This window comes from Pelobates fuscus, chromosome 1 (assembly GCF_036172605.1).
Source record: "Pelobates fuscus isolate aPelFus1 chromosome 1, aPelFus1.pri, whole genome shotgun sequence".
NCBI classification, from domain to species: domain Eukaryota; kingdom Metazoa; phylum Chordata; class Amphibia; order Anura; family Pelobatidae; genus Pelobates; species Pelobates fuscus.
In genome coordinates, this window is record NC_086317.1 from 113,727,064 (window position 1) to 113,745,763 (window position 18,700).

The window sequence follows — 18,700 nt, forward strand, 5'->3', positions numbered from 1 at the left end:
CTGTCTGAGTGACAGCAATTGAGGTGTCATTAGTGGCAAATGTAAACACTGCTTTTTCACAGAAACCCTAAGCTTCACTGTCAAAAATCATGTAAGTCCACGTCTACCACCTTCCAGGCAAATTCCCCTAATCTAATTTATACCCCTTTAGCAATAAGCCCCTTTGTTCATTCTAAACCTCCTAAACCTGCAGCAGGGGTTACACTGTGTTTCCTGTCCATTCATTTTAAATGCACCTTTTGGGTCATTTTAAAATGCTGTGGTTATATAAATGCAGGATACTTACATCATTGCCATATATTCTCACTGCTTTTTAAGTTTGTTTATAAAGTGAATCTGACACAAAAGTGTTCAACCTTATGCTGTGTCGAATAGAGTATTCTTGTAAGTGTTAATGTGTAAATATGTGGGATCCTGTATAAATTTCACTGAAAATAAAAGTGTGTTTGATCACATTGGGAGTTGCAACTTGCAACATCTACAATCTACTGCTAAATGTTTCCTATTTTTAAATTACATTTGTCTTTGAATTTGAGTATTTCTTCCTTACTTTCCTCTAAAGTTTTTAGCCTGTCTGCCTGTAGCATCACTTAGCAATGTCCATGCAACCTCATTGCAACATGCCCAGTGAGTTTTCCCAATCTTTGCACATCAGCTCCTGACTGGAGAGAGACGCCCACCATGAAACAGTGAAGTGAGCTAGGCACAGCAGCAGCTCCCTCCTCCCTTAACACTCTCCACAAAAGAAGGAGGGAGTGGGGCATCCGTCCTTATTTCAAGGTTCATGCTGCTACCCTTACTTATTCCTTATCTTGGATCTCTGCTAAAATTCTAGTGGATGCTGAAATGAAATGTGGCTTCAGGCTGCCTAAATTTATTCCTCTCTGGATCTAAGAGCCAAGTCTGATTCTCTGTCCTGGAGTCATTTTGCTAAATATTTTGGATTAATTTGAGTGATGAAAGGAATTCAATGGATTTAAGTTTGGTTTTGCACATAGTCATGTGCAGTTCTGCAAAGTGGATAGTGTGACTTGTATCATGACCAGCACAAAGAACTGAGAGTTTCAAGGAAGCCAGTCATTGGATTTTTACATCTTTAAACTTTTTTTCTTTTTTTTTAATTTGCTAGCACAGTCTTCTCTGCTGAAAGATCTTAACCACAGTTTCCTAATTATATCTAAGCCTATGTATTGCCATCAGGAACTTGGAGATGGACAGTGACAGCCTCCTGTGACAGTTTTTTGTTTTACCAGAATCCAGGTAGTGTAAGCTGTATTTCTATTATTTCTTGAATTTCAACCAACTTTTGCAAAATGAAATACAAATATCATACACACACACACACACAACTTACAAATATATACATTTGTATATGCACATTATCACTTAATCATTACTGTACATGAATACACAAATATTGCTATACTTTATTAATATTTATAAAATCACTTAATATGAAGTTATGGGATGCAAAGGGACACATTTTGATTAAAAAAAATATTGTAAACTGTAGTAAAAAATTTAATATATATGGGGAATCGAAATGTGCATGTTATTATTGTGTTTATTTAAATTATTTTTTTTATTTTTGTTGTTACTACTGTTTTTATTCATGTCCTATACTAACAACAAAACAATCTACATGAACCAAGGTGTATAGATCATTTCATTATTGTGCAGTATGAAATGTTTTCTACAATAATCTTAGATTGCTATGCCAAAAGCAGTACATGAAATAAAGGAAAATATATGCCTAGACTTATGAATGGAAAGTATCATCAAGTATAAAAAAATAATCTATAATGAAATATTTGTTCTTTTTTTCCACTACTGTATCCCTGGCTTGTTCAGATTTCCAGCCTTTTATAGTGAAGTCTGAACTGCAGTAGGGGTACATGGTGTTCATTAGAACTCAGTTAAGTAGCTAAGTTGGTTAATGAGAATCATGTGTCAGTGAGAGAAATGGCAGGCAGGGGGCAGGTGTGTTCACATCCAACACACTGGCTCCCACTAGACAGAGAAGTGAGACAATAAAACAGAAGGAGTAAAAGCTTCCTCTGCTGCTTATATAGCTGCTTAAGTCATTAGTTTCTGTATTTTTCTCAGTTGGAGAGATTTCAGGAAATTCTTGCCAAGTAATTCCACCTCTGTACTAAATCAAATGCCCCCTAAATGTGTCAGACTAGAAAGGGAAAGATGGCAGTCCCTCTGTATAAGAAGACCTGACAGCCCATTCTATACATGGGTTTTAAAATGGACACTGTGGGTAGCATCATAAACCTGCCCGGGGGCGCTTTAGATCACCCAATCTTAATACAATGCAAATATGAGTTCTTTACTAGCCCATTATAGAGATTGCTTTGTAGGGATTCACCAATAATGTTAAAACTTTCCCTCTTAGTACAGTTAATAGATATTTATTAATAGGTCTGTCAATATCTATCTATCTATCTTTTGTTTGTCTTTCCGTCAGTCTGCCTGTCTGTCTGCCTATCTATCTATATTAGTTATTCGTTTGCCTCTGTTTTTCTTCCACTCAAAAAAAATAAAAAATGAAATCGAAGATCTATTTCCATTTCAGATTGTATATATTAGAGCAAATTATTGCTCTCTGTTTGTGAGTGACCTACCATTGCATAAGATTTCTCTAAATTAAATTTTATTATTTATAGTTAGGAATGTTATATACTGGGTACACATTACTGAGGTGGCATGCATTAATATTTCCACAGGAGTAGGCTCCATCCTAACACTTAAAATGGGGGATGCATATGTTTATAGAGATGTGTGATCCCATAGCATACCATGAAACATATGGGATATGCAAATGGGAGTTTGTCCAACTGAACTGTTAATGGCACTAGCTTTTTTAGCCAGGTGATGGGTATTCGTTCAATCACGCCCCCTATACTTGAGGTGTAGAGATTTTGGGGCCGTCCACTGTGAATGGGATCCTCTAGATCCATATATTGATTTGTTTTTTAAATCTCCCTCTTTACAGCATGTGCTGGAGAAGGGATATGATACCATTTTTATGAGACCTATTAGCCCATACGGTTTTGCCAGTCTTCTTATGTATCTGGGTGGGTGGAGAGGGGAAGTATGGGTCTTCTTTTATAGTTTAAATGATTGATTGATTAATTAATTAATCAATTATTTTTCTCACGCCAAACTAAAAAAAAAACCTGCATCTACAGACATCAGCAAATGAATTTTTCTGTCATGGCTAGCTAAGAAATATTTATGATTTAATACTCTGACAATTTCTGTGGTAATTTGCCCAACCCGAGGGCATTTATGGTTATTTAGGTCCATTTTCTATGAATTCAAAGTGGCTTCAGTTTGGACCAGTAGAACCATCCAAGAGGTAGGTTGCCAAACAGAGTTTTACACCAAAAATGTATTTATTCCAAATACTAATTGCATGTTACTCTGATTTTTGTTTACCTGAAACTGCATTAGCAAATTTTGGGATGAACTATTCCTAAAGTGTTACGTCAAACAAAAATGCCCTTTGACCCTGAGATCCTGTGGTGGAAGTAGATACAGAGTCTTGGTCAAACCTGGGAAGTCCAATACAATGAATCTAACACATTCACGCCTGATTATAAACTGGGTGTCATCATTTTTCAATGCAGTTATTTTGCTATTTGTAATGTATTACTCCTTTTCTTACATGTGGTGGACAAAATAACATAATGCCCAACATAATATGGATCAGAGCCAATTATTGCCCTATGACCATCTGCTTTGCAAGTTCTTAACTTTGGGTGTAGTGTGGTATGGCCCCATTCCTTTCTAAGAAAAATCTCAAGTCTTAGTCGCCCAGTTGATTTTAAAAAGTTCCTGACATTTATTAAATATTAGGGTTTTTTATTGCTCCTAGTAGTGTTATTTAAATATTTATGCCTTTATCCACATGTTTTAATCATGCCTTTATCATTAAAGAAAAAAAATGTTCTTGTGCATCCTCAACTTTATTATTCTTTTATTAAATATGAAAACTTGTATGCATTAACTGACCTTTCAAGCTTTTAGAGTTTAAATATGTTTGAGAAATGTTGTCTGGTCAATCATGTTGGTAGATTGGAAATTGCTACTCAAAGTCACTGATACTGAATGCATCTTGGCTTGTATAACTAGGATCAGGGCAAGTGTCGTATCACTGTTGCAAACTTTACACATATCCCGCCTTTCCACTATACTATAATGTAGTTGAAGGAACTGTGGAGCATTAGATGTCTCCTGGTCTGACTCCAAACCAAGTAAAGGAAAATCCCATGTGATGTCCTTATGCTAATGACATCACATGACAACCGTGTGGAACTTCATTCTTGTAATTTCTACATGCATAAGCGGCCCCTGAAAGGTCCACTCCAATAGGCTGCTCTCTTATGGAATGAATCTCACAATAGCTCTAGGGATTGTATGTATTGCATGTATCCTGTACTGTCATGTAGGTCATTCTAATGAATCTATCTTGCCTCTGATTCTTTTATTCTGTTTCTTATTTTGCCATATATACACCCATGAGATAAAACACATTAAGCTGATATGGAACTTGTTATTATGGTGGCATTTAATTGTATCTCATAGAACATATTAATTATATTGGTATTTTATAGATGAAAAATGTATCGAGGGAAAGGCAAGTTAAAAAAACGGATTAAGTTGTTTCTGTTTTATGTATATATTTGTGTAATAATGGCACTTAATAACAAGTCATTATATTATGCAGAGATTGCTACTAATTCTTCAAACAAAATGTACTTGTTTGTTAGGGACACATCAAGTCCCATTACAGTCTATGCTTCAGGCATAGGTTATGGTCCAATAAACTTCCTTCTTCCTGGCATTTTGCACCTACTTTTAACTGCACAGACTTCCAAAACTCTCTATAGCTATAGGAGTATTCATCGCTCAAGGAAAATTTTGCAATCCCACCCACAGAAGTCTCTACTACTCCTGGAGAGCTCCCACAAAGACACGCTTGGTGCTTCCTCATCTAGCTTCATTCACTAAGCAAAGTGAATGGATAATTTCATCACCCGGATATAAGTTGCAATAAATTAGAAGTTTTAGCCACTTCTTGGTTTGTGAAGCGCTTACAGTAGAAGCGGTACATTCTGGGGATTTGTATCAAATATGGATTTTTTTTCCATGCAAAGTCATTCATTTGTTTGTATCAAGCATTAAAAATAACAGTCAGCTTTGGCATTAAGTGTCCATTTAAGTTTTGTTTTATTTTAATTTGTTAATATGTTAACATTAAGCAACCTCTGATCCAAGTGTAAAATTGTTTTTGTTATGGGTAACAAAATAAGTCACCATTCTTTAATAAGTAAGGATCTTACTACTTTTATTTGACTTAAATGAAAGCTTGCTTTACAAGGGAGCTTATACAACTCACAGTCTACATAGAAAATAACATGAGCGGAACTGTTGCGTTTAGAGAGATGCCAAAACACATCTAAGATGGGCATTGCAAATTAATTTGTCAGCTAAGTTTTTGACTGCTACCTTATTGGCTTTAAATCCCAGGCCTCTTTTTCTTAAGATCTAATTGTTTTTATCTCTGTCTCACTAACCAATTTCCTGCATTCATTGCTGTACACGTTGTACATAATCTGGAATAAGTAAAAGCATCTTAAAAACACTTTTATGCTAAATGCCCATATAAGCAAGAATACCCCCCCCCCCCCCCCAAACAGCATTCATTTCCTGGAGCCAACTTTTCCCAGCTGTCCCAAGCTTTGATAAAATACATGTGGGGCTAATTAATTCCCTTTTCCTCTCTGATATTGTCATTTGGAAAAACTCTCAGAGTCAAGTATATGTCTTTTAAAACACATCAAACGGTTATCCTTGTTAGACTCCAATCAGTTTATTAAAGGACAACTGCAGAGGTGCCTAGGCTACCAGGCACCCTGGTTGGGAGTGTATGTTGGCACCACCCTGACTGTAGACCTTTTTGGGGGTGTCACTCTACACTGCCCCTAACATTATTTTTATTTTAGCGATATTACATACACATTTTTATACACAAACATACTCATATACAAGCTTCCATTCATATATACACACACAAACATTCATATACACATGCACATTCATATGTAGGGCTCAATTTAAAATACTGGTATTTGCTTACAAATCTCTTCATAACACTGCTCCTATCAACCTATCGTCACTAATACACAAGTGTGTCCTCTAACACACACCAGCAAGACTTCTCTAGCGCTGCACTGTTCTTATGGAACTCTTTTTGTTGCTCCATTAGACTCTCACGCACTCTCTAATCCTTTTAAAAAATCAATGAAAACTCACTTCTTTAGGAAACTGTATCAATTAAACAGGTAATAGCTTTCCTCCCCCACACCTTGAAAACCCACCTAGTTTCCTCTTCTGCAACTGTATCATCTAAAAATAATAAGCATTCGTACTTCTATTAAAGACACAAAAAATCCATGTGTTTCACCCCTTTGGGGGCTTTATTAAGCATCTTTTTCCACTTGTTAAAGCCCCAAAGGGTGAAACGCCTTGTGGATTTATTGTGTCGTTGAGTAATAAAAACATTGTTTTTTTATTACTTTTATCCTCAGTATTTTGTTTCCAACCTGGCATTTGGATTTATAACCTGTGATACCTGCAGACAACCATCAAAAGAATCCTAGGTGGGGATTATACCACCCACACTTGAAACATGTAGTGTTTTGTCTGCTCATTTTATTTCCATTTATCATGTATACTTACCCATATGGAGAGTACCACATAGTTATTCCTTTCTATCCTATGTGGTCCACCTTACCGCCACTCTGTTGTGAATTATTACCAGAGGGATATCCTACAAGTGGGGGTCAAAACTGATTCCTCTTCTGCAACTGTCACTAGTCTAATACTATCCTTACCTTTTGTGTCACTTTATCCCACTCCCTCTAGCATGTAAGCTCATTGAGCAAGGCCCTCAACCCATCTGTTCCTGTGTGTCCAACTTGTCTGGTTACAACTACATGTCTGTTCGTCCACCCATTGTAAAGTTCTGTGGAATTTGATGGAGCTATATAAATAATAACATAATAATAACATAATAAAAAACACTGTATGCTGTTTTTTCCACAGCTGGTTAAAGCTCCATCAAATGTGAGTTGGCAATTGGACTTTGGTTAAAGTTCCATCAAATGTGAGTTGGCAATTGGACTTAAGTGTTGAATGTTATATATTTTAGTGACATACTGCACTATTGGTTTCCCCTGGTTTTCTGCTCTCTTCCATACACAGTCATACATGAAGTCTTATTCAAGAGAATTAGATGAAAATCTGAGAAAAGAAGCATTGCTCTTGCGGAACTGTGTCTGATTACCTGGTATTTTATCTTGTATTTGCCTTTGGACTTTTTATTTTGGATTTTTGTCTTTCCTTTTAAAGTTGCAGTTTTATATTTAACTATTTGCGCATCCTGTAACTTTGCTGTTACCTCTAGAATGTAAGCTCATTTGAGCAGGGCCCTCAACACCTCGTTTTATTTTAAATACTTTTTGTTAGTCCACCTATTGTACAGTTCTGCAGAATTTGTTGGCGTTTTATAAATAATAATAATAATAATAATAATAATAATCCTATACACACACTTGTACAGACCTACCCACAAATATTCACATACTCATCATTAACACACTAACATTCATATGCACTCATATTCATATGTATGCACACATTTATAAATACAATATTCACACACGCTCACATTCATATGTACATGCACACAAACACATTCAAATACATGCTCTCACATTTATATGCACACAGATTTATACACACATGCATACTAAAATCCATACACACACACTCATTTGATTTTTATCTAGATCAATATACCTGGGCTACAGTGATATGCTGCTGGGATCAGCATGTACAGTGACTGCACAGCTCTCTGTAGCTCTGCATGAGACTGGGACTGGGATGATGTTACGATATGGCATATAGAATTAGTACGGAATGACTGCTTGGTCTGCATGGTTGCACAGGCAGTGCAGGCCGTTGCCGAAAGGCAACTCAGTTGGTAGGCAGATTCCTGCTTTGGTTGGATGGTGGTGGTTAGTGCATCTCACTGCTGCATGTCTTCCTACTTACCTCTTCTGGCTAGTACGCCACTGGACATCTGTGAGCACTTCTTGTTCTAGGTGAACTTGCAGCAGCAGGTATGCTACGTTGGTCTGATAACAGTACTATCTGAACCAACATGGCTGCTAAGTCTGATAAAAAAAGTGTTATTTCTCAAAAATAAAACCCACAAGACAGTATATATTACGGCCAGGGCTTGACTGGCTTGGTGAGCAGTCGCACATTGCTTGAGCTCCATTAGACATGCTGAATTTAATCATTTTTTATGACTTTCTGATTGAAACATAGAAACATAGAATGTGACGGCAGATAAGAACCATTCGGCCCATCTAGTCTGCCCAATTTTTTAAAAATACTTTCATTAGTCCCTGGCCTTATCTTATAGTTAGGATAGTTTTATGCGTATCCCACGCATGCTTAAACTCTTTTACTGTGTTAACCTCTACCACTTCAACTGGAAGCCTATTCCATGCATCCACTACCCTCTCAGTAAAGTAATACTTCCGGATATTATTTTTAAACCTTTGCCCCTCTAATTTAAGACTATGTCCTCTTGTTGTGGTAGTTTTTCTTCTTTTAAATATAGTCTCCTCCTTTACTGTGTTGATTCCCTTTATGTATTTAAATGTTTCTATCATATCCCCCCTGTCTCGTCTTTCCTCCAAGCTATACATGTTAAGTTCCTTTAACCTTACATTGTAAGTTTTATCCTGCAATCTATGAACCAGTTTAGTAGCCCTTCTCTGAACTCTCTCTAAAGTATCAATATCCTTCTGGAGATACGGTCTCCAGTACTGCGTACAATACTCCAAGTGAGGTCTCACCAGTGTTCTGTACATTGCCTAACTTAATCCTGATAACTCTGCTGCCATCCTGTTGGCATATAATCTGCACTTGTTGCTGACAGCTCTGCTTCACTTTGTCAACTTTCTGCTTTGGCAACACTGCGGTCTACTTGGCGACAAGGGCATGAGGAAGTCAAACCATCTATCAGCCCTCCATAAATCGCATGGTGGAAGCTTCAGTGGATACCCTGTTTGCCCCCTTTGCCAATGAGGGTTATCCTGGCATTTCTAGCTACAGATTCTCGACTAGAACTTACCTGAATACACCCAATGAAGGTTCTTATATGGACCTAATGATACTGGTCAATAAATTCCATGGCTCGTGGGTGTCCTGTGCAGCATCAACAGGGATTCCTGATGGCATCTGGTCTCTGTGCTTTCTGAGAGCAACTGCAACTCTGTGGAGGGTCAGGTGTCCATCAGCATAGTGTGGAACTCTGAAACAGCAACTGGGAGGAAGACCTCACCCTCTGCTGAATAAACCTGCATGTCACTTGGTTTGATGGTCCAAGTTATGGCCACGTACCTTTCTTCTCTCTTGGCAGTGGGCTGTAAGGAAGAGTAACCTTCCACACAAATATTGTTCATGCATCCCAGGAGTAAGACAGAGGGGGTATCTGCATAGCATGGTGCATCTCCATTGTCCTACACCCCAACGCAAATATCCAGCTTATATGCAGAGTGATCTGGGCAATTGGATGGCTTGAACTGGTCGGCATGTGGTGCAAGCCAGTTTTTCTGCCTGGGGACTGGATCATGGCTTCCCTCAACTATACAGCATGGGCCCTCAGCAGCAGTTCCCCTTTTCTTATCCATGTAAATCTGTAGCCCAGGCCTCTCAGGGAGGAAAAGAGTACAGCTATGGCCATGCTTCAGGAGTTTACTCCTTTACTCCATGCAAATGCTAATAGAAGGTGATTTTCTATAATTTTCTTTAATTTTTACTGTGATCTATTGTGTTTGTTTTAAGTCCTACAGCTTTAAGTTTATTCATTATTTTAAACAATCTCTTGTGATTTATATTTTGTTGGTGATGTGAGAAACAAAAGTTAAAATTAAAACAAAAAAAAACAATTTATATCATTAAAAAAAAAATAATAATAATAAAAAAAAATATATATATATATATATATATATATATATATATATATATATATATATATATATATATGTTTCATTAACTGTACTAAGCATTTAAAAAAAATGAGGAGTGACATTTTGCTGACAGTTGTCCTGTAAAGCTATAGCATTTAATTTGTGTTTCTGAATGTAACATTTTTGTTACATACTCTATTACAGGGATCTCAAACTCTGCCCCCCAAGTGTTGACGGCCTAAAACTCCCAGAATTCTCTGAATGCAATAGATGGCCAGAGAATCATGAGAATTGTAGTGCAGCAACAACTGGGAGGGGGGAGTGGTGGGGGAGCAGAGTTTGAGATATAAGCCTTATTATTATTATTATTTCATTATTTATATAGCACCAACAAATTCCGTAGCGCTGTACAATGGGTGGACTAACAGACACATAATTGAGATCAGACCACTGGACGTACAGGAACAGAGGGGGTTGGGGGCCAAACTTTAGAAAAATAGCTATATTTGCTAACCCATACTTGTCAAATATAAAAGCATAATGTGGGTTCTGTTCACTAAACAGTGATATTTGTTGAGCTGACAAATAACCTGTAGAAAAAAATAACAAAATGCATGCTAAAAAAGCCAAATTAGAAAAAATAAAAAAAACTTTTACAGATTCTGCATTTTTGTGATATGGCATTAAGATTTGATATTGTTTGGCCTATAAAACGTATCTGCAACAAAAATTTGAGCTGTTTTGTATTTATTAATTTTTTTGGTTACAGTGTCAAATAAAAGATGTCTATTGTAATCACTTTTTGCAGAAGTGCCATATGTTACATATCTTTTTATTGCTGTGACAAAATGCATACTAATTGAAAAACATGGAAGCAAGAGGTTCTGCATTCCACTGGGCAAAGATGGTATTTACAAGCAAATGCACAGACCTTAACAGGTTTCATGCCAAATTGTCACTTGATTGTGAAAACACAGGGTTATTTGTGACAGTAAAACACTGTCAAATTGTGATGAGTTTTTAGCCATATGTTATCTTTTGTTTAAGTTCACAGTGTTTTTTTTTCTTTTTCTTCAAAATACGCTTAAGGAAATAGAAAACAGAGCAATGCTAAATACTGAGGACAGAATATATTATAAAATGTATATATATTATAAAATGCTAACCCAAATGATAACACTTGTTAAGACAGCTAATCACAAATAATCAGCCATGTGGAATCAAGAGAGAGACCAGAAATCTCTATATGTAGAGAAGGCTTTAAAAAAAAAATAATCATAAAATAATAACAGCAAAATGGTTATGTTTATTCACCCCTCCAACCCCCCCCCCCCTCCCCCTTCCTGACTACTGTAGGAGTTATATGGCCTATTAAAACCTCCTAGACTATTTAAAACCTGAGGGTTATCCTACTTTTCAACAAGATTGCAGGAATTGTATCAGTAACTAGTGGCTTCTAATAGAGAAATATATTCTTTTACAAGCTGTTATTGCTGGAGTATAAATGAGGGTGCGTGAAGCCTTATAAACTACGGTAAATTTCACATTGCAAAATACATGAAAATGAATAAAACATAGTCAATATGTTCATTATTGACCATGTACCTGCTTTTTAAATTGAGTGACCTCTATATTTCTCAACATGCTCTAATCTACACATGCCTGACTTCACCTGCAAAAGCTCCACTCTTTATCTGTTTATTTATCTTCAAATGTCTTTGACCTGTGTGCAAAACCATCCATAACCTTGCTCCTCTCTACCTCTTATCAAACTCATCACTTATATCCCGCTATATCTCTGCCCCTCCTTACCACGCCCCCACACTTCAGCATCCCTTGTCCAGCCAACACACCTCTGTGCTCCCAACACACCTGACCATATACTCCTCCCACTATCCCCAATGTAATATTTATCCTAGCCTTCACCTGTCCCTCTCCAGATGCAACTATGCCTATTTAAAGTCAACCTGACCTTTGACACATGACCAAACTAGATTTTCAGACTGCACCTGGTGATCTCTCTTCTCCCGTACACCCACTTATTCTCACCTCCACCCTGTCTTCACCACAGGATGTCTGGAGAATTGGTCTCTCCATGAGGTGTACCTAGGGTTCATGGCACCTGTAGCAGAAATGCATTTTAAAATACTTATTGAGTGTACATTTACAAAAATGTATAAGTGAACCTTTTTTGGTTGGTGAAAGAGATATTTTAAAAGCTTTCAGCACTAAGGTTCCTTCATTAGGCATGTTTTGGGTGACGCTTAGACACATTTATACACAGTTTACAGGAAAAAAAAACTACAAACAAATACCCAGACATTAGGATGAAACAGCTCATTTATGAAGGAACATGATCAAAGCATCTGCAATGATTTCACATGAATGTTCGTGGATTTGAACAACTGTATTTTATCATTTGCTTTTCACCCTGCAAACTATTTACTCAAAGTATACTATCACTTTAGATTGTAAGCTCACAAGCTGTCTTCCAAAGCATGTTGCTGGGAATGCTGCAGGAATTGTATTGAAACTCATTATTAGGGTTCTCTTCTTCTTTCACGTCAGTATTTCTGAAGAAGAGTAAAGGTCAAGTGAATAAATAAATAAGCACAAATATTCACATACTGTGTAAATTTAGGTCAGCATTGACAAATATCAGATGAACACAAATTAAAAATGACTTGCATACAAAATGTATGGTTTATGGTGATTCTTTGGTTAGTAGATAGCAGTGTTTCCCAATTTTTATTCTATACCATCCATAGGTTGTAGGAAGACTTAAAAATGAGGCATTCCAAACTAATCTAAAAACTAATCTAAAAATGAATTATTAACTTACAACAAATTTACAGAGCTATTTACTAAAGAATTCCTGGGAATTCAAAATCCATTTCAAATGTAAGGCCAAAATTAAATCAGAATTGACTTGGAAAATATTTCTAATTCTGTTATTTTGGTCTGAATTTTGAAATTCACTTAAAATTCCTGGCAATTCTCACTTTAGTAAATCACTGTTTTTAAAACAATTTGTTGTAGACATCTATTCTAGTTTAATTACCTGATCAGAAAATGGAAAGAATGTTTATATACTGTGCAATCTTACAATTGTCCTTGATATGCAGGCGTTATCACATGTGAAAAACTGATTAATGAAAGTGGTATGGCATATTTTTTTAAGTTGTTCCTTGTTATAAATCTTCTGTCACTGTATAGTTGGTATTTTGCATATCTAAAGTTAACTTGTTATGGGCCCATGTCATCCTCCCATCCAATGCTTCCATGTCCTCCCAGAGGTAGGTTTTGCACTTCTGTAACACCCATCTCCTGTCCACCCGTACTCAACCCACAGTCTTCTTTGATATGTCCAAACAAAACAAACCTCATGTGAGACGCCAACATACTGGCATCATTGTCAGAATGGAGTGACAAGAGTCCCAATAATCCTATACTCCCTAGCCAGCTAACAGCACACAATCTGTCAGTTATCCACGTTGAGCAGAAGAACTGCCTGTTAGAGGTCTCTTTTTCTCTCCCTGTCACTCAATTCTTTGGCATGGGGATTATGCTGAAGAATTGATCGTCAGGTGAGAGGATTACCTATTTTTAAATAGGATTTTCTCTCAATATATTAAAAAAATTTGCTAGCACAATACTTAGATAGAATTCTGTTTTTTTAAGATGAGCGTAAGGTATAAATGTAATGACAGGTACCCTTTAAGAGAATTTGAAAACCCACAAAACTATGCTGTGTTCATGATTCATTGTCGAAAACATTGTTATTAGATTGCCACATACATTTGCCTCATTAACAGTAACATGACTAATACATAACTGAGGCAATGTTAGTAATATGTACCAATTGGAATAAGTCTAAACTGATGATGGAGACAGTAGATCATTGTCCTACATCTGGAAGACAGTTTACAAGAAGTACAAGTATTCTTTACTGCTAACAGTCTGAACGTTGCTGCTAAACAGCTATATTTTTCTTTCTGAAATTCTATCTGATTGAGTTAGCAATGGGAAATAATATGATTGGAACATCAGTGCTGGAAAAGTAATTTTACAATCTAGTCATAATCCTTGAAGAGGTGTAAAATCTTTAAAGGAAGTAGATTTTCCAAAAGATTTTGTAACAAGGTGTCACTGTAGTTTTCTTTGTTTTTATACGGATAAGGACAGCTAGCATTTATAACAGTTGTGCATTAAACGTTCTACCTATAATTTTATGAAACAATATAAAGGCATACAGCAATAAAATATGTAAAAATAATAAGTAAAGAGATAAATGTGTAATAAAAATGTATGCCATATCTATGTGCATTGTCCCCCTAATTTATAAATTACTCTCACTCTATCATATATGTGGAAGGGAAGAGAGTTCTAGCTCTGGTGAAAAAGTGCTCCAGGGCAGCTTTTTAAGTAACTGTTTATTCCCACTCTGCTGCACTTGTATTAGTGAATTGGCAGACCACAGAACAGGTTCTCTTGGGATAGTTGTTGGATCATGGACTACCGGTTATTTTTGGCACTCCACGTAATTACTTCAGCCTTCCAGTTTTGTGAGATCTTGTCTCCTAATTGTCCATGTTTATCTATTTCCACTATCGCAATGCTACTGGATTATCTTTTTCATTGTTTTGTTATTCCTAGACTTTATAGTGATTGGCTGCTGCTTATCAATCTTTATGAATAGTGATGTCCCGAATGGTTAGCTGGCGAATAGTTCCTGGCGAACATAGCGTGTTCGCGTTCGCCATGGATGGCGAACATATGCGATGTTCGGTCCGCCCCCTATTCGTCATCATTGAGTAAACTTAGACCCTGTACCTCACAGTCAGCAGACACATTCCAGCCAATCAGCAGCAGACCCTCCCTCCCAGACCCTCCCACCTCCTAGACAGCATACAATTTAGATTAATTCTGAAGCTGGATTAATTTTTTTTTTATTATTTTTATTTTTTGTGTTTGTGTTTATTATACATTATCCCCCATAGCCAGTAACCTGTGTTTATTATACATTATCCCCCATAGCCAGTAACCTGTGTTTATTATACATTATCCTCCCATAGCCAGTAACCTGTGTTTATTATACATTACCCCCCATAGCCAGTAACCTGTGCTTATTATACATTATCTCCCCCATAGCCAGTAACCTATGTTTATTATACATTATCCTCCCATAGCCAGTAACCTGTGTTTGTTATACATTATCTCCCCCATAGCCAGTAACCTGTGTTTATTATACATTATCCCCCCACAACCAGTAACCTGTGTTGTATATATATTATCCCCCACAACCAGTAACCTGTGTTTATTATACATTATCCCCCACAACCAGTAACCTGTGTTTATTATACATTATCCCCCATAGCCAGTAACCTGTGTTTATTATACATTATCCTCCCCATAGCCAGTAACCTGTGTTTATTATGCATTACCCCCCCATAGCCAGTAACCTGTGTTTATTATACATTATCCTCCCATAGTCAGTAACCTGTGTTTATTATACATTATCCCTCCATAGCCAGTAACCTGTGTTTATTATACATTATCCTCCCATAGCCAGTAACCTGTGCTTATTATACATTATCCCTCCCATAGCCAGTAACCTGTGTTTATTATACATTACCCCCCTCATAGCCAGTAACCTGTTTTTGTTATACATTATCCCCCATAGTCATTTATCATTGGACCTAGGCAGCATGCTGTCTTAGGCCGGCCCAGAGAGTGAGTGAGTGAATAATATAATATATATGTTCAGAAACATATTAGTAATATATGTAAATCGGGTTCATGCAAAGAGGGTGAAAAGGTATTAAAGAAAAACACACTTATTGCATCAAATTTACAAAGCCAAACTTTTAAAAGCTTTCCTCATTTCTTTCTCGGGATGAGGAATATATTGGTTGTAGACTGAGGATTTCCATCTGCCCAATCTTTTAATAATATGCGCTGGAGTGTCAGTGTTGAAGGAGACCGAAGCTGCCCCAATTCTAAATGAAACTCCAATCTTAGGAGTAGTGTTCTGATCTAGAAGATGAATTTAGCCGTAGTCAGAGGGATTCAGTGAGAGTAGTGGTGAAATGTGTGTGGCATGACTGAGTGTGGTAAGTAAGAGTCAAGTATTTTAACTGGGCACTAGTTCTAGGTGGGATAAAGTGGTATAGTGGATGGATGAGTAGTTTGGTTCGTTTTAGAGGTTTGTAGAGAAAGTATATAGTGCAACTCATATCTGGTGTAACAGTAGTGTACATTAAAAAAAAAAAAACTAGAAATTTGACTGTGAAATAATAGCAGTCAGTTTCCTTCACACGTGTGCATTTCAGGGCCTGCCATGGCACAGTGTCACACCAGTGCAACTCATATCTGGTGTAACAGTAGTGTACATTAAAAAAAAAAAAAAATACAGGGGGCTTGTTGTCACCTTTCGGGACCCTTGGTGTTGTACGTGGCTGGGTGGAGGAAGAGACATTTAATTACATCAGTGAGGACAAGGAACGGACATGACTAGCTTGGTATCCAACCTTGTGCAAATGGGGAGTTTGCGGTTGTGCAAATGGACTCTTTGCGGTGCGTTAAGCGGGGAGTTTGGTCTGTCACTGTGAAGCGGGCGTAACCCTTACACTACCTGATCGATACAACATCATACCTGATGTTTTAAAGCACGTTATTCCAAACAATTTAGGAATGTTAGGTGATTTATGCCCTTTATGGATTAAAACCAGACTCTGCATCAACTATGTAATTTTCCATGGGAGTTTTGCCATGGATCCCCCTCCGGCATGCCACAGTCCAGGTGTTAGTCCCCTTGAAAAAACTTTCCCATCACTATTGTGGCCAGAAAGAGTCCCTGTGGGTTTTAAAATTCGCCTGCCTATTGAAGTCTATGGCGGTTCGCCAGGTTCGCCCGTTCGCGAACATTTGTGGAAGTTCACGTTCGCTGTTCGCGAACAGAAAATTTTATGTTCGCGACATCACTATTTATGACGAGTTCCTATTTGCAAATTCTGCAGAGGGTAGCAAACACACTGAACTAGTGTAATAGTGTTGTCAGTGCAACTGTGAAATGACCAGCACTCGCCTCTTCTTGCCTTCATTGTAGAGTCTGTGTAATCTCTAATGTCAACTGCTACCCAGAGTTATTTGTATAAACAAGCATTTGATTAATTCAGAATGTAAATGCCCAATTCAGCATTTTAGCAAGTAGATTGAAGATTTTAACTAAGCAAAATAAGAGGCTTACCAATGGACATATACAAGGTGCTACTACCACAGGGCTTCTGGTGGTTTTCTATTATCTCCCCTAATCCTTCTTTGTATCATGAGTACCTTGAGAGAGGGAAGATGATACGCATAGCAACAGCAGCAAGGTTATCCAAAAATGTACCTTTTTTGTCCATAATTGCCAAACTGCTAAACTCTTCCATTTTCCAAATAAGCATGCCATATTAAATATTCTCAATAACAAACCTTAGAATGATGAATTTGTCAAATACTGGTGCTGATTCATTTACCATCATAGTCTATTTCCAGATCTACATTTTAGTGTGTACATTTTAGTAAACAATGTGCATTGCTGCAGAATTAAATTGTCTGTGTTTTACAAATTGAAAGCCATAATTCAGCAACAATTAGCTCACACAAATGTTAATTGTTCTAATTAAGTTCCATATTGTTTGTTATCTAGAAATGTTTGCTGGTGGACTTGGAGGTAAAGGCTTGATGTCAAATTGGTGAGTCTATACAAACATGGGTTAGGTCGAAATTTATTCAAGATCTTAGTCAAAGAAGGAAGCGTTATAAACCCTGGTCATGGATATTACTTTTTACAGACTTATACAGATATAACTTTTTACAACACTCACCAAAAGAGTACCCACAGATTTTACTTTTTATATATATTTTTTATATTTCTCATTGTTTGTATTTGTATTTTTACTTATATACTTTTATTTATTTTTAATGTAGCATATTTGTAATTGATTACTTATTTTTGAATAAACTTACTTCACCATAAAAGCCCTCCTCCTCTGTTTTGCGCTTTTTAGGCACATCAACTAAGCAGTGAACACAAGAATCCTATCGGGACATTTCTCCTTTAAAGCTGCAACAGATTTCCTTTTGGGCTATATGTGTTTATGAAGACTTTGTAACTTTTATTTTACTTTATTGTATGTATAGTATTTTATGTATTACTTGAACATCATTGTTTGGACATATGGTAAGATTAACCCATACCAGAATGATGGAAAGAAAAAATATGGTGAAGGCTAGGAATGGCTCATGACCCGAAGCATACCACATCATCTGTTAAACATGGTGGAGGCAGTGTGATGGCATTGGCAAGCATGGCTTCCATGTGATGTGACAGAAGACAGAAGCAGCTGGATGAATTTTGAAGCATATAAGGATATATTGTCTACTCATATTCAGTCAAATTCATCGAAGTTGATTGGACAGCGCTTCACTTTGCAGATGGACAATGACCCAAAACATACTGTGAAAGCAACTCAGGAAATTTTAAGGCAAAGAAGTGAAATATCTTACAATGGCCAAGTCAATCACCTGATTGCAAACTGATCAAGTATTAATTTCACGTGCTGAATACAAAACTTATTGGCCGCAGCAGCACC

General features: G+C 36.9%; 1 protein-coding gene across 1 annotated transcript in view; it reads left to right on the plus strand.

Moving 5' to 3' along the window:
• Positions 1 to 1,156: 1,156 nt before the first annotated feature.
• Positions 1,157 to 18,700, plus strand: part of MXRA5 (matrix remodeling associated 5) — a 61,383-nt gene continuing 43,839 nt past the window's right edge. The window contains exon 1 of the mRNA XM_063450165.1: positions 1,157 to 1,260. The gene's annotated coding sequence lies outside the window, so the exon portion shown is untranslated. The remainder of the gene's footprint in view (positions 1,261 to 18,700) is intronic.